Below are 14147 nucleotides of genomic sequence, written 5' to 3'. Positions count from 1 at the left end.
AGAGGGAGAGGGAGAGGGAGAGGGAGAGGGAGAGGGAGAGGGAGAGGGAGAGGGAGAGGGAGAGGGAGAGGGAGAGGCCCACCCCTAGTGACACACCTCCTCCAACAAGGCCACACATACTCCAGCAAGGCTACACCTCCCAATTCCGCCCAAACTGTTCCACTAACTGGTGACTAAGCATTCAAACATAAAAGCCTGTTGGGGAGAATTCTTACTCAAACCACCACATTGAAAGGGAACGGTTGTCCTTTGTCTATCATGGTGTACCACCTGAAAGATATGCTAAGGCAATGGTGGACCGAGCTTGTAGGAGTAACCAACCAATACCTGATCAGACTTAAGGCCCACTTCTCAAGATGGAACTCATTACTAACACTACCTGGGTAAGACTAGATAACCTGGGGCCCTAGGGCAAATAATACTGATCTTAAAAAAAATAAAAACTGTAGTAATCGAATGATCCTAATGACAGTCTGTTATACTTGTAGATCAGTGCCTTGCTCAACCATCATCAGAGAAGCTTCCTCCTGCTGCCTCCTCTTCTGTGGGGTTCCCTGAGCTCTGAGGAAGGGATTTTATAGATCCCATTTTGGGCTGAGTGTTTCAAGAACCTTCACTCTATGTGTAATGCCAGGCTGTGGGCCTCTATATTGCCTCTCATTTGCAGTAGGACATTGTAAAAGCAGGTGGGAAGATGATAATTTAGTTCTTATCTTTTTTGCGTCCAGCCATGAAGAGAGATGAGGTTGGTCAGACATTTTAGACCTTGGCTTTTTTAGACAGACCTTCCTGGAGTTATGAACATGCTTCTGTGCAGAGTTAGCAGGTGAGAGAGACAAAATAAAGGAGATGTGCAAAATAAAGGTAGATAGCAGGCTCTCATTCATCATGCCTTGGCTACCTTGTAGGCCCAAATGAAGAATAATGCCTTTAAAAAGTTTTTATAGCCAGGCAGTGGTGGCACATGCCTGTGATCTTAGCACTTGGAAGGCAGAAGCAGGCGGATCTCTGCATTTGAGGCAAGTCTGTTCTACAGAGTGAGTTCCAGGACAGCCAGGACTACACAAAGAAACCCTGTCTTGAGAAACAAACAAACAAACAAAACAAACAAACAAGTATTTGTATTTAGTCATGTATGGTGATGCACACCTTTAAACTCAGGACTGGGTCGATAGAGGCAGGTGAATCCCTGGGAATGGGAGGCCAGACTGGTCTATATATAGCAAGTTTCAGGACAGACAGAGCTACATAAAAGAGACAGTCTGTCTTATTTTTAAAAAGAAAAACACTGGTTCTAAGTGCTAGTTATCAAGTCATGGTTAATAAAGGTTAAGAAAGTGTTAAATACTTATTTTCAAAGTAATATATAGTAAAGGTCTGTATGATGTATCATAAATATTGTCAAATGTGTAGATGGTGGCACCATTTGCTATCATCTCAGCATATGCTGTGATCTCAGCATATCTGACGACCTCTGCCCCCCAGTTTCCTCCATGCTGTATTTTGTATTCAATCCTCTCTCCAGCTCTACCTCCTGGGAACCACTGATTTATTCTCCATCCCTGAGAACTCATTTCTCCAAAAAAATGTCATATATATGGAGTCATGAGGTAAGCACATAACTTTGTGGATGTGGTTCATTGACCTAGCACAATGCTGTTTGTTTTAGATTTATTTAAGCTATGGTATCTATCAATAACCAGATTTTTAAAAAAAAATAAAATTTTTATTTTATTTACTCATTCACTTTACATCCTGCTCACTGCCCCCCTCCTGATCACCCCCTCCCACAATTCTTCCCCCAAACCCCCTTCTTCTCTGAGTGGGTCGGACCTCCCTGAGTATCTCCCCATGCTGGCACATCAAGTTTCTGTGACTTCCTCTAAGGCCAGACAAGGCAGCCTAGCTAGAAGCTCATATCCCACGAACAGGCAACACTTTTTGGGATAGTTCCCACTCCAGTTCTTCCGGACCCACATGAAGGCCAAGCTACACATGGGTGGAGCGGCAGGCCTACGTCTAGACTGTGTATGTTCTTTGGAACAACCGGATTTTTATGTAGAAGTTGTTTAACCTTGAACTTTAAATGATAGAACTCTCTTTGAACATTTCATGAAGTATAATCTTTTCTGGCTGTTGATTGATGGGAGGGTGTGGCAGCGCCCACTTAGACTTGTTTCCTCCTGTATCCGCCCACTTCTACTAGCTACCTGGAGCTCGCTCCAGCCTTGCTAACTCACTCCAGGTCTGGATGGCACAGATATGCTCTGCTTCTGAGCAGTTGTTCCACTATTTCAGAGAAAGTATGCTGCGGCCTCCAGGCAATGTTACTGAGCTTGGAGTCCTTTAGCCCCATAGTTCTCTAGATAGGGGACCTCAGTGTTGCCCGGTTCCAACAGTGGGGGTGGGGCTGTCTATTGGCCTCTAGACAAGAGAGCGGTTCATCCTAGCGTCAGTAGCAGCAGGTCCTGGTGCGTGCCCTCCCTTCTTGCGGCTGTTGCTCTGGTGACCGTTCTTCGCTCACGCGTTCCACTGCTGCGTCATAGGCGATACACCCCACAGTGCGTGCCTTGCTGTGGTGTCCTCCGACGCTAGGGAAGCATTTCTGAACCGTTGACTACATTTGAAGGCGCCAATTGTGCAGAGCTGTCCGGATGGGTGGATACCTCGGCCGGGCTCGCCCTCTCCCTCGCCCTCCGCTCCTGACTGTGTCTACTAGGGACCTGCAGAAGAGGCCCTCACCACCGCTCCACCGTGTTTCCCAGTCTCTCCGGGTTAATTCTATGGATAGATGTCTGGACATGACTGGTATTCTGCCTTTTGACGATGGTGCAGCTTTAGCTTATCCTCAGCAGCATCCTGAGTGCGCTGTGGTCGTCCACACGCAGCAATACCCAGTGGAGAAGTTTTCCCCTATATTCCTAGGTAGCCAGCACCAGTCAGTGCCGGCACTTTCTAGTTCCAGGATGTCCCGAAGCTCGGTGATCCTGAATGTGTTCTCTAGTAAGGGCAGAGACACACTCCGTTTTATTCTGGGGCAGCCAATTCTGATTATATGGTCTTTTCTTACGAGCCACCTCTTGACTCAATCTAGGAAGGAGACACAGATTAGTGGTCTCCAGGAGAGCACTCAAGTTCAAATCAAGAAACAGAAAAATCTCACTTCCTTGGGAGAAGGTGGAGAAAGATTTGTCCATCAGGAGGAAGGCTCCCCAGTCACTGAGAGGCCTTGTGATCAGGGAAAGGACTCTGATCACAGTGTGTGTGCCTCATCAGCTTTTACACGTCTGTTTGTCAATGGTGTGCTCTCTTCGTTTATACCTAAGCCAGGTCCTCTGGGTAGTGATATCTGTTCCAAGAACTCAGCAAAGAGCTGTATTAAGGAATACCAGATCGCCTTCAAGAGCTCATACAAACGAAATGCCATTGCCAGCTCCTACAGTTCCTCTCTAGCTCAGTGGCCATCAGAGAGAATTTGTGTGCGTGCTACCCGAAGGGTTGCGCCAGGTGCTCCTTCAGAAGCCCAGGGTGCTTCCAAGGACGCCACTGCACACCATACCCGAGGTGCTGTCCCAGGTGCTGCTCCAGACGCTGCTTCTGGTGCTGCTGCATGTGCTTCCACAGGTGATGCTTCAGGGGCTGCCACAGGGGGTGTTGCACATGCCACCACAGATGCTGCCCCAGGAGTTACTTCTGATGATGCTGCAAGTGTTGCCTCAGGTGATGCTGCATGTGATTCCCAAGGAGCGGTTCCTGGTGCTGCGGCAGACATTATTCTAGGTGCTGCTTTTGGTGATGTTGCATGTTCTGCCCCAGGTGCTGCTCCAGGTGCTGTTGCAAGTGTTACCTCAGAGGATGCTGTATGGGCTGACCCAGGTGATGGTACAGGGGATGCTGCAGGTACGGATGCACATGCTACTCGAAGTGCTTTAAGGGGCGCTGCTGCACGTGCTACCCGAGGTTCTTTGAGAGCTGCTGCTGCACGTGCTATCCGAGGTGCTTTGAGAGGCACTGCTGCAAGTGCTACCCGAAGTTCTTCGAAAGGTGCTGCTGCACGTGTTACCCGAAGTTCTTCGAAAGGTGCTGTTGCACGTGTTACCCGAAGATCTTCGAAACGTGCTGCTGCACGTTTTACCCGAGATTCTTTGAGAGCCGCTGCTGCATGTGCCACCCGAGGTGCTTCTAGAGGCGCTGCTGCACGTGCCTCCCGAGGTGCTTCCAGGAGCGTTGCTGCACGTGCTACTCGAGGTGCTGCCAAAGATGCTCCTGCGTGTACTGTGCCACTCCCAGATTTGGGTTCATCCCAGTTGCAGGTGCCTGCCAAGAAACGCAAGAAAAAAAGCCATGAACGTAGCTCTTCAGGTAGTCGGAAAAAAAGGAAAATTAAACACAGGGAAGCAGAGCAGACAACTATCACAGACGCTCCTCAAGTTCAGCCAGAAGGACTATGGAATGGCCTCCCCATACCTGATATTCCAAGGCCCGTGAGACGCAAGATCCCTCTGTTGCTGCCCCATAGTCGAGGTGTTCCACTGATTCTGCCCCAGTTCTCAGAACTATATTTTGACATCACTGTAGACGACCTTGACTTAGAGAAGAACTCTGGGGTACAGCGGATCAACAAGACTTTGAAGGGTAAGTGGAAGGCTGTGTAGACAGCAGTACCACACAGCTTTCCTGTCTTCTGCTGTGTCTGCTGCAGGAACCTTCTTCAGCACCTTTCCCTTTGGTCCCATCACTCATTCAGAGGAGAGAGAGCACTAGGAGGATTCAGAGCCCTACGCCTGGTTCTTATAATATGCTCCAATGGCTGTCTCTGGGGAGGTTCTCCCTAAATCCCACTTTGCTTTGTCCAAATATAAAGAAACAGATTTCTGTCCCCCAAGTACCTGCCTGCTTGGCTTTTGCTAATAGTCTAGTCTACCTTTGTTCTTCAGTCAGCCCAAGAAACTCATCTGGCCTATGGAAACTGTGGTAGATTCATTAAGCTTGGTAACTCTACCCAGAGAGATAATATTCTAATTTCACTCACTTCACGCTCCAAGGCAAAATTGAGTGATTGGTGGATGTTGGTCTAACTCTCTGGATCTTGGAAAAGAGGCACTTCAGGTTGATTTTCCTCTAGGTGTCAGTCAGGGTGGCTACTGCTGATGGAGATGCTACTTCTGCCCCATTATCCCTTGCTTATTTGCAGGTGTGTGCATGTGCGCATGCGTGTGTGCGTGCACACACACACACACAGAGACACACATACAGAGACATACACAGAGATACACACACACACATACACAGAGACATACACGCAGAGAGACACATACAGAGACACACACAGATACACACACAGACACACACAGAGACATACACACAGAGAGACACAGACACACACACAAACACACAGACACACACAGTGCTTAATGTAAAAAATGAGTTGTGTGTCCTCATGAAACACATACACAAACCAAGATGGTCTAGATCAGTAGTTCTCAACCTTCCCAATGCCACTACCTTTTAATATAGTTCTTCACCTTGTGGTGACCCAAGCCATACAATTATTTTCATTATTACTTCATAACTGTCGTTTTGCTACTGTCATGAATTGTAGCGTAAATATCTGATATTCCCAATGGTTTTAGGTGACCCCTGTGAAAGGGTCGTTTGCTCCCCAGAGGGGTCATGACCCACAGGTTGAGAACTGCTAGTCTAGATTACTCTTCATATGGCGTCTATAATATCAAACACTTTGTAGTTATTAACCCCCCTTCATTTCTCTTCACACACTTACTCCTATTTGTGTCTTTTACAGGTGATGGTGTCAAGGCCCGGCGTAATTAAATGACCTGCGGATAGCCACATGTCACTGAGCACTTAATGCTAGTCTTCAGTTTCGAGCATCCGGTTTTTGTACCCTATAAATGTAGTATAATATCACATTCTATGTTAGAGACATTTTGATACTTAAATAAGATTGTTACCCATATGCTTGTTTCAGTTTCTGATTTATACTAGTGTGTGTGATATATGTAATATTATGTCCCCTTTGTTGGTCACAGCTGTGACCCACACACACCCCTAGAAGCCTAGGAAGTCTTCCCAAACCGAGGATGGTCATTTGTTGCTGAGGGTTCTGACTCAGGATATTCTTTGGCCCTTCAGTCCTTGGGACACTGCAGTGGTATCCATTTCTATTCAGAGCCTTGGTAAAGGTTACTCAGTCTCCTTGGAACCACCTTGTCTTATGCACACTTCTCCTGCTATGATAAAAAATACTCTGACAAAGAGCAAGCTAAGGAAGATAGGGTTTATTTGGGATACAAGTTTAGGTTACAGTCCACCACTGCATGAAAGTCAAGGTAGGAACTTGAAGCAGCTGGTCACTTTTCCAGTCAAGAACAGAGATAATAAGTGCATACATGCTCGCTTGTGTTCAACTCCATGCCTCCATGCCCACCCTTAAAAAGCACAAGACCCAAACCCAGGAAGTGGTGCCATCTGTGGTGGACAAGTCTTTCCATCTTAAAGTAATCAAGATAATTCCCCACAGACATGCCTAGGGTCAACCAGGTCCAGACAAACTGAGAGCCCCTTCCAAGATGATACTGGGCTCTGTCAAGTTGACAATTAAAACTAAGCACTGTACACTCTGTCTCTAGCTACAGAAGCCACTATCTCTCTGTGTTCAGAGCAGGCTGACACTCCTTTGAGTGGCATCATGATCTCTTATCTCTGATTCCTAGGTACTCAGGTTGGCAATTCAAGATAAATTACAAATCCATTATTACCTCATGCATTATTCCATTTTTTTCATCTTTTGCCTTTTACATGTCTTTGATTTGTTTGTTTGTTTAAAACAGGGTTTCTGTGTGTAGCCTTGGCAGTCCTGGAACTCACTCTGTAGACTATGCTGGCCTCGAACTCAAGAGATTCACCTACTTCGGTCTCCAGAGTACTAGGCAGGCACCACCACCACCAGGCATTCTGTGATATTAAATGTGAAATATTTATTTGGTTGATAAGTTGAGATTTTATGTCTCAGTTTAGATTTATTCTCAACCCCTCCCCCCAGGTATCAACTTAAATGACAGACTTTCCAAAGATTAGTAAATTTACCCAGAATGGACATTGCAGTAGGAATGTGTGTATCATGGTAATCTTTACATGTATTCAAGGAGGTAGAGACAAAGAATATTGTATAATTTATTTTATTTTTTGTTTGTTTTTGTTTTTTTGAGACAGGGTTTCTCTGTGTGGTCCTGGTTGTCCTTGGACTCAATCTGTAGACCAGGCTGGCCTTGAACTCAAGAGATTAGCTTGACTCTGCCTCCTGAGTGCTGAGATTCCAGGTTTGCACCACCATCCTGGCCTATAATTTATTTTAAAACAATACATTTTGACTATAAGTATCAATAACAACGGTGGCTCCCACTGGCCTAAGGTTAAACTCGACAGACAAGGTTTGATGTAGACCATACATCCTTGTAGACTCATCTTCTGTGTGAGGCTACTTGGCTCCACACCAGGTTATGGTTAGGCAGGCTTTTATATTGGCCTTTTTATTAGGCTCATATACATGAGATCTCTTCCTTGATAACCTGAATTTATTTCTTTGAGTATGACCCAAACAACACCATTTTGATCCAGACAATGTTCACATCCCACATAAACAAAATCATGGCTAATATTGGTAGTATGTTGCAAAACTGGGGAGATGGGGAAATAACTGGCATTGTAAATAATACATAGTTCCAGGTTGTTTAGATGGGGCCAATGAAGTGACAAGGATCCTACTTAATGAAAGAGAGAAGCAGCAGTGTCAAGGCTAGAGTTAGAGACTTGTAAAGATGGAAGCAATACGTAATGGCTGTGAAGCTTCAGAGAGCCAGGAGCCAACTAACAAGGTCTCTAGAAGCTGGAGAGAGCACCCTCAGCAGAAGCATAGCTCTTCTGAACCTTGATTTGTAGATGTTTGGCCATTGAAGCACTGCTTGTTAGTAACCTTGCTTTCACTTAATGAAATAAATAAAATGTGCTGGGTAGTCTGTTGACTTGACACACAAACTAGAGTCATGAGAAATCAGGGAGCTTCAGTTGAGAAAATGCCTCCATAAGATCTGTCTGTGAGGCATTTTCTTAACTAGTGACTGAAGGAGAGAAGAAGAGGCCATTTTAGCTCTTTTATAGCAACCCTAGAGAGAAATAACCTCATTCACCCAGAAGCACACACCTGTGATTCAACAGTGTCCTACCACATAAGTAAAGACCTTACCACCGAGATAATAGCACACTGCGTAACTAACTTCTGACAAATACAGACTTGGGGGACACACTCAGCCAAACTGCAGCAATGGCGAACACATGGACTGGAGAGCTTGCCACACAGCTGGAGGAGTCTCACTGTGCAGCTCAGGCTAGCCTGAAACTTGCTATGTAGATCAGGCTGGTCTTTTATTATAGTTCTTATTACAAAAACAATTTTCAAATTTAAATATATTCTGGTATTTTCCCCTTTCCCAAGTCCTTCTAGGTGCTCTTCCTCACCCCTGGCCATCCGAATTTAAGTTCTTTCTCTAAAAACCAAAAAAAAAAAAAAAAACGAAACCACACTCAAAAACAAGAAAACAGTAAAACCATGCCCCAAAAGAAAAAAAACAAACCCCAAACACCAAATTGTAATAAATAGAAGTACACACATCATCTGTTGGTTGACTGCTTGTGGACATGAGGCCTGTCCTGGAGTGGTTGATAGGCACTTGGATTAAAGGTGTGCCCCACCAGGGCTGACAAGGCTGGTCTTGATTTCACAGATATCTGCCTGTTTAGCCTCCAGAGTGCTGAGATTGAAGGCCTGTACTACACTTCTTGTTTCAGTTAAAAGGGAAACTCAAAACCAAAACAATGAAAACAAACAGGTGATGGTGGCATGTGCCTTTAGCCTCAGCAGAGAGGTAGAGGCTGGCAGATCAGTTCCGGGCTAACCTGGTCTACTGAGCGAGTCCCAGGACAGCCAGGGCTACACAGAGAAGCTCTGTCTCAAGAAACCAACCTAATTCAACTAACTAATCAACCAACCAACCAACCAACCAAAAAACACACTATCTCCCCACTTTCCCCCTCTGCTGTCACAACACGTATCTACCCTGTCCCACATCTACTGCCATGATCACTGTCGAAGCTACTGAGCTATGACCTCAGAGTGCAGCTCTGCGGTCACCGTCCTACGGTTGCACCTCTCCAGGCTGCTTGTCCAATTTCTTGAGTCAGACTGCTGCGTTCCTCGAATGTTCTTACAGATTCACTAAGGCATATTCTAGAGGTGGGAATTCAGTGTTAGCAGACACTTTTCTTGCCTGCAGCTCGGTTTTAAATTCTGGGCAGAATCCAGATGACCACAAGCAGCCTGTTTAGGGGGTTGCTAGGTGCCTTCCTGCTGGGGCAGGTGGGATCAGCATCCCTAGATGTTTTAGATGATCCTCTGGGCAGGATCCTTGGCTTCACTTGTGAAGAGTAAAGGGACTACAGGAGTGCAACCTGGGCTCTCAAGTGCCTTTAGTGGATACGGTCTGTGAGGAAGACCCCACTGAGGAAGGGACAGAGGCCAATCTTTCCCCCTTGGGTTCTTTCTCTCTCTCTCTCTCTCTCTCTCTCTCTCTCTCTCTCTCTCTCTCTCTCTCTCTCTCTCTCTCTCTCTTTCTCTCTCTCTTTTGTCAGAGCTGAAGACCGAACCCAGGGCCTTGCGCTTGCCTAGCAAGCGCTACCACTGAGCACTGAGCTAAATCCAAAGGGGAGCCACAGGCAGCTGGTCACCATCCCCGGCTCTCTCCTTCACTCAGAGGTTCCCTGGTTGCTCCTGTTTCTCTGCTCCAAGCTGGGAGGGAAGTTTCTGGAGTTGGGTGTCAACATGGATAGATATCTGTTGCAGTGCCCCCTGTACTTTTAACTCCAGGCTGACTGAGCTCTAGATTTGTGTGGAGCCTGAAGCATCCCAGCTAGTAGCTAGAGGATCCAGGTCTGCCTGTATCCTCTTCTGCCATTTTTCTCTATCTTCCCACTGTCCCCAGGCCCCTTCCATCTCTAATTTTCCACTGGGCCTCAGTCTTCTCCTCGAGGGAACAGCCTTTTAGGCTCCCAGCACAGGGGTCCCCTGAGCAGGAAAGCTGACAAGGTAAAGATTTTCACACTTTTATTTATTTTTATTTATTTATTTTTTTACAAAGTGTAGGTGCTCACACATTTTTATTTATGAAAGAACAGGGCTAATTAACTTGTTTGGTTACAAAGATTCACTCTGAGCAATCTCCACCCACCCCTCTCCTTTTGAGGCAGGGTCTCTCTACTTATCCCTGGCTGTCCTGGAACTCACTATATAGACCAGGCTGGCCTCCAACTCACAGGGATCCATCAGCCTCTGTCTCCCAAGTGTTACAGTTAAAGGTATGGGCCACCCCACCCAGCTGTGACCATTCTCTTGATTCACACTGAGTCTTAACCTTGGCCTAGGAACACTTAAAATATGGCTTCTAACTTCTGGAGGTCACATTTCTAATATGATCTTGTTCATCTTAATGCCTTCCAGAAAACTCCAGCTGTCCAAACTGTCTGCCTTTTGTTGCAGCCAATACTTGAGGATGAGTCTTTGTCTCCCAGTCCTGTGAACATATAAACATGACTTTGAAACTTGAAGCCCCCACTTTTACTGTGTTGGGAATCAAAGTTTGCTTCAGCACCCCCTCACCCACCCACTCCACTCCTTACGTGAAGCAAGGGCTTTGTTAGGACCACATACCTATTGAGTGTCAAAGTCAGGATTCCAGTCTACACCTGTCTAACCAAGTCTATTCATCTCCTTCATCTAACTGGATCCTCTAAACTAAGCCTTTAAGTCCACCCACAGACAGTGACCATTTGCTTAATGCAACAGGGATAAGCTAGCAAGCAAACAAAACCACATTTGCTGTTACTGCTTTTATACAATATTCTTTTCCTATCATGCTTTGCCTAGACTTTGTTTGCCCATCCTTCGTGTTTTCCATTGGGGTACTTTTACAAAATAATACACTTTGTTATAATAATATTATTTTGTTATCAGTTTAGATAATGGGAAAACTGAGTCCACTTATCCTCCCTCTCTTAAAGTTCCTTCTCCTTCTCTTCCTCCTCTTCCTTCTCCTCATTCTTCTCCTCTTCCTCCTGCTCTTCCTCCTCCTTTTCCTCCTCTTCTTTCTTCTCCTCTTTGTCTTTCTTCTTATCATCATAATCATCATCATTAGCGGTGCTGAGAATTGAACCCAGGGCTTTACACATGCTAGCCCCGAGCTGTTGACCTAGTACTTTCCCTGTGAGCTATAATCCTGTTCAGTTTCTATTATTAATGCCTCAAATTTCCCTTGGTATGTCCTACAAGTAAGAAGTCAGTATTGATTGATGTGTGACTATCAACCAAAGTCATTCATTTATATGCTAGAGTGTACTAGAGAGTTGTATATGTGAGAGATGGATCACATGTACCTATGATTTTAGCATGCTTTAGACTATTTCACCATTTTCAAAATATTGCTTTTTCTAGGTCTCTTCATGTCTCCCTCCAGCCCCAGACTCCCACGCTACTCTGGAAACCACTGATCTTTTTACTGACTTCATAGCACATACAAAATGAGGTAGATTTAGACTCATAGAGCATGTAGCCTTTCCAGATTGGCTTCTTTTCTCCCTCTTTAAACATTATTTTCAATAGTCTGTATGAGTATTATGCCATGTGGGCAAGTGGCCATGGAGACCAGCAGAAACCACTAGATGTGAACATGTAAAACTATCTCTTGTTGCTTGTGGCATGCTGCTTTCACAGGCAGAAAACCATAAAGATTGTACACACACACACACACACACACCATAATGTAAAAAGTAAATGCTATGCTTTGTAGACAAATTTAGCAAAGGTTCAGAATATAAAATCAGCACACAAAACCAAGTTGTTTTTTTATAACATTGAAAAAATTCAAAAGTAAAACACTGTAGGAGGAGCTAAGGTGGGAGGAGTAAGGAGAGGAAGAGGAAAAGGAAGAGGAGGAACGAGGTGAGGGGGAGAGCAGAGAGGTAGGACAATGAAGAGCCACACAGGTATGAAGAGCAGTTGTGGGTAACAACTTATAGTTAGTTTAGCTAATTGGGAAACACCTCTAATTTTATGGGAATATTGTTATTGAACATTATCAAATATATAAAGCCTTTGATTAATCATTAAGCATTAGAGTTGCATTCATATAGGGTACTGAGTGGATGGCAAGATGGTCTGGGCTCATCACAATCATGTGGAGACCGCATGGAAGATTGGCAGAACCATCTCCCACGCTGGTGTCTTGTTGGTGGCAGGGCTGGTTTCTCTGGCTGGCTGTTCCTAACTGTGGCATGCACATGTCCTCTGGACGTTTCTAGCTGTGGAGCGCACATTGCCTCTGGTCAGGAAACATGGTGACAGAGCTAAGCAGAGCCGCCATTGCTTAGATAGTCGGCCCAAGAAAACGCTGTTTTAAATAATTACCACAACAAACACCCACTTATATTTATAAAAATATTGAAAAGAAACAATACTTAGGAATAAAATTAGTCAAGGAGGTGAAAGAATTTTACACTCAAAGGTTGAAAATAATTATCTCTGAAAGGAATTAAATAATAAGATGAAAACCGTCATACATACAAAAATTAGTTCAGTAAGAAATAAAAAGCCAGAAAACTGAGGAGATTGACCCAGCAATTGAAGATTCTGTTAACAAACAAATGTGCAGACACAGATGTCGGTACTGGAGAGTTCTAAATAATACCAATTATTTAAAGAAGAATCACTAGAAATAAGTATACTAAGTAATTTGGCTGACACTAAAGACAATACATCATAAAAAATTATAGACCAATGTCTTTCATGCACATATGCAAGAATCCTCAACATAATAGCAAAATGAATCCACCAGCACAGTAAAAGGGTCATAAACCACAGCCAAATGTCCTCTATTCCAGGAATGCATGTTCTATTCAATATGCAAAAATCAAAGCAACGCAGTAGCACAGTGACAGAAAAAAGGGGGAAAACCCATGTGATCATTCCAGTTCATGGAGAAAATAAATTTAAAAGAATTCAATACAACTTCTCTCCAAAAACACTTAGTAAGCTAGGAATAGAAGAAAATTTCCCCGACGTGATGAAGAAAATCTCACAAACCTTAGAAAGAAAGAAAGAATGAAAGAGGAAAAAATGGAAAAAGATGTCTACAACCAACCTCAGACTCCATTGGTAGAGAACAAACATTTTTTCCTCAGGACAAAGAATGGTTGCTGTCACCTCTGAATTACACATTACACTGAAAGTTCTAGCCAGTAAGAACAACTAAAGATATACAAAATAGAAAAGGAAGAGAAAAAAGACCTCCATTAACATGTAGCCTGACTCCATAGGATTTAAATAATCCTGAATAATCCACACAACAGGAGCTAACAAACCCAGGAAAGTTTCAAGATACAAGACCAACACATAAAAAGTTGGTTGTGTGCTTATTTAACAGTGATGCCATTTTGTCCTATTGACAGTGTCCTTTGCTTTACAGAAACTTTGCAATTTTATGAGGTCCCATTTGTTAATTCTTGATCTTAGGTGTTCTGCTCAGGAACTTTTCTCCTGTGCCCATGTATCTGAGGCTCTTCCCCACCTTCTATTAGTTTCAGTGTATCTGGCTTTATGTGGAGGTCCTTTATTCACTTGGACTTGAGCTTTGTACAAGGAAATAAGAATGAATTGATTTTCATTCTTCTACATGCTGACCTCCAGTTGAACCAGCACCATTTGTTGAAAATGCTGTCTTTTTTCCACTTGGATGGTTTTAGCTCCTTTGTCAAAGATCAAGTGATCATAGGTGTAGGGGTTCATTTCTGAGTCTTCAATTCTGTTCCATTGATCTTCCTGCCTGTCTCTGTACCAATACCATGCAGTTTTTTTTATCACTATTGCTCTGTAGTACAGCTTGAGGTCAGGGATGGTGATTACCCCAGAAGTTCTTTTGTTGTTGAGAATAGTTTTCGCTATTCTGGGTTTTTTGTTATTTCAAATGAATTCGCAAATTGCTCTTTCTATCTTTATCAAGAATTGAGTTGGAATTTTGATGAGG

Source organism: Grammomys surdaster, unplaced genomic scaffold, assembly GCF_004785775.1.
Source record: "Grammomys surdaster isolate TR1022 unplaced genomic scaffold, NIH_TR_1.0 577, whole genome shotgun sequence".
Taxonomy (NCBI): domain Eukaryota; kingdom Metazoa; phylum Chordata; class Mammalia; order Rodentia; family Muridae; genus Grammomys; species Grammomys surdaster.
Note: the sequence above shows the minus strand (reverse complement) of the source record.